General features: G+C 39.5%; 1 non-coding gene across 1 annotated transcript; it reads right to left on the bottom strand.

Moving 5' to 3' along the window:
* Positions 1-2,869: 2,869 nt before the first annotated feature.
* On the bottom strand, positions 2,870-3,059 carry LOC149930892 (U2 spliceosomal RNA). Its single transcript, XR_016476571.1, has one exon. It is a non-coding gene; the product is annotated as a U2 spliceosomal RNA (small nuclear RNA).
* Positions 3,060-3,521: the final 462 nt, after the last annotated feature.

The following is a 3,521-nucleotide window of genomic DNA, read 5'->3' as shown; positions in this document are numbered from 1 at the left end:
AAACTGCCAATTACAGCCATTGATATTTGATCAAGTAGTGTATTTAAGGATTATTTTAGGTTTCATTATGAAAATGTAATATTGAACTTAAGGATACGATATGAGGGTGTTCCGAACAGGAAAAATCTACGAAATATTCAAAAAAGCCAATTTCTCGACTTTCTATGACGTGGAATAGATGAAGCTTCATTCTCACAATCATTTAAAACATTCCCAGGGGCATCGATGCAAAGGTGAAGCTTCATTTTTATATCCTCTGATTGGTTAAGAAACGAAATGATTGGGGATACCATAACCCTCTTGTTACATGCGGTAGAAGTTGACAATTGAAATTATTTGGCATAATTATTTCAAAGCCTTTCGATACGATCCCCCGTTTAGTAAAACTGGTTAAAAATCATTTCGATAATATCGATATTTATTTATGGAATTGTTAATGTAACTTTGCGCCGTTTCAATTTTAAAAAGATACTTAAAAGGTTCATTTGCTTACAGGTCCATAAAAATGTAATAATCTTACCTAAAATAGGTAACGTCAGCTAATTAAGGAATGAATAAAAACATAGAAAAGTTTATTTCATCAAACCTGTTTTGACCGTGCCCGACCGAAACATATCTAAGATCGTGTTACCTCCCTTCAGGGCCGTAGCTAGGCAGGGGTGGCGGGGCGGCCTTCCCAGGTTCCACTGGTGTGGCAGCATCTAGGGGCGCTGAATACAGTTTTTTCTATAAGCAAATTAAACTTTTGGCGATCCTATTACGCTGTTAAAAATATCGTGTTAAAAAAAACAACAACAAAAACAAATCACTTCAATCCGTCAAAATAACATATTCTATTAGCGTTTGACTCTTTCGAGGGTAATATCTGTGCATTGCATATTGCGACTTCGGGAAAATTAAAAACGTAATTGATCAAAGTGATTTGTAAGTATTTCCCTTCATTAAAAATATGATTTTGAAACTATTCACTTCCACCCTCAACTGAAAGTGGGACAATATTTTAAAATACTTTTTCCCAGAGAAAGAGGATCCCTTTCAATGTGAAAAAATTATCTACAATTATTCAGTCTCCGAATTTTAAAAACGATATTATATCATCTTGCAGTTAAGAATCAAAATCTTGCCCATCAAACTTTAAACAAATCAATACCTACAAGGCAAAAATGACTCCTCGTATTAAAACAACCAAGATGGCAAAATAAAAGAGTAATTTCTCGACTAGAGGGCAGAACTGTGTTGTGATTGTCGTAACGGCACGAGCACAATAAAAAATCCAGTCTCCATATCCCCAGTTTGTATGTGAAATTGAGTGACATTCCAAAAAGCACAGAGGTACAGGAAAGAGTGCAATTACACTGAGGCTGGAATTGGCCACTTATTATTATTAACTTCAATTTGAATCCGAAATATTAAACCAGCTGGAAGGTAGATCATATACGAATAATTTATATAGTTTACTATAAACACTTTTTTTAATAATAATAATAATCAGCTAGGCTAATACCCAAGGCACCACCTAAGTCATCAAGCGACTTTTGAAGCCTTTAATTCAGGTGGCCGGGTTACAATGCGTAGGAGGGTGGTGGCAATCCCTGCATGCCACGCGATCGAGCCAACAGCTCCCTACACTAACTATTACCGTTAACCTGAACAAGTTTTTATGGAAGGGGAAACCGAAGAGCTCGGGGAAAACCCCTTAAACCAGTGGGGAAAGAACTTGCAAACTCAACGCAGAAGGAGTTGCTCCGAGTTTTCACCAAGTGCCACAAGCTGGGATCGAACCCGGCTCCTCTTGCTGTGAGGCGAAAGTGCTAACCACTCCGCCACCCCACGTACCACCTAAATCTTAATATTATCTTGTTCTTGTGAACTGATCTTAAACGACACATATTCCATGCATATAAACTTATGCTAAGCGAGAAGTTTTAAAACTGAACCAGGACGCAAGCTTCCCTATGCAGATAACAAAGTATCGCATTGTTTTAAAAGTGATACTAAAACATTCTTCAAATATATTTCCTTCAGTTAACAGATGGGTAAGTATTTATACTTGATATCGAATATAGGAAGCTGCCGATAACTTAGCCCCCAGCTAGAAATCTATGTTTTATACAAGACAAGTCGAAATTTTATCAGCTAAAGGAGTATGGTGAAATTACAAATCTCTGTGTGGCATGATAGTACATAGAGGGTGCATTCGATTAGGCAAGTTTTAATTATGGAGGGCTGCCGATAATTACGCAATTAAATAATCAAACTTAATGAATAAAACTAGATAACCAAGGGTTAACGCAACTAAATCACTTAACTTATTTCGTGACCACGAGAAAAAAAAACCCGGAAATCTGGGGAAAACCAGTCCGAAGTGCCAAATACCAAAAAATAAGACCACTCTGGAAGTGAGCTCACAAAGCCTTTTCACCAGTTTGAATACCAGCGGACTCCCCCATCTAATATCTCCTCACCTCTCTCTGCAATGTCGTCCGCTCTTGAACGGGTTAACCGCTGAATGCCATCTGTCAGCAAACCGAGGTAACTTATCATTAATTATCCAAGCAGTCTACGAGCGGCGGCAGCGGAATAACACGAAAGAATCATTTGGTAAACTCTACCCTAGGTTAAAGAAAAAAAGCTTAATAGCTCAAATTAATCATCGGATACGAAAATTAAGGTTAAAAAATGTCAAAACAATTCGGTTCGAATCTTCAAAATTATCTACTACATAATGACGACTTTGCTCTTTTATGACGTCAGAAGGGGATTCTATATATTTATCTCCTGGTAACCCTGTTACCTGTAAAAACCAGCCGAATAACATTGCCTAGCAAAGCTGTGTTGCCCAGTGGGCCATTGATTTTTGATTTATCTCGAGAGGTGGCCCGATCCTGGAAGATCTGCAATACCAGGCCAATCCGTGGCGGGGTTGGAGCAAACTCCGACCTCTCCGCCGTCGTCCAAAACTAAGCTTAATATCTTTGGCCCCGATGGAACCCGTAGCAGATATTAAGGTGATAAGAACAGATACTGAAATTGGTTTATTCCAGAAAACGAAAAAACATTACATGGCCTCAGTTGGCAAAGAAAGCTAAATAAATTAAAAATAAAGTTGAATTTGAAGCAACCAGGGTTACATTAGCGGACGGAATAGATGCGAAACTGACGATGGATCGGAGCCGGTAGCTGCAGTCGATGCATGTCGGGAAACATTGTCCTAACGAGCAGGATCAATGGTCGCAGGATCTTGACTTGCGCCATCCACAGTAGATTCAGAGCAAGTAGAACGGCGGCCACGCTCCTTACATCCAGAGGCCACGTGACCCGGCTTGCGGCATTTGAAACATAGAAACTCGACACCACCGTAAGTGATGGTCCACCTAGCCTTGTTCGAGCCTTCGATGATATTTGGGATTCGGTGGCGCATCAGAAATTGGATCTTCCTGGTCCCGTTGTTTCGGGAAGGAAGATCCGGGTTCATGACGAACTCCCAGGAGATAACTTCACCAAATTCACGTAAGCGTGTA

The sequence above is a fragment of the Leiobunum rupestre genome, chromosome 9 (assembly GCF_980474605.1).
Source record: "Leiobunum rupestre chromosome 9, qqLeiRupe1.1.hap1, whole genome shotgun sequence".
Classification (NCBI taxonomy): Eukaryota; Metazoa; Arthropoda; class Arachnida; order Opiliones; family Sclerosomatidae; genus Leiobunum; species Leiobunum rupestre.
This window is presented reverse-complemented; position numbering and strand designations above follow the sequence as displayed.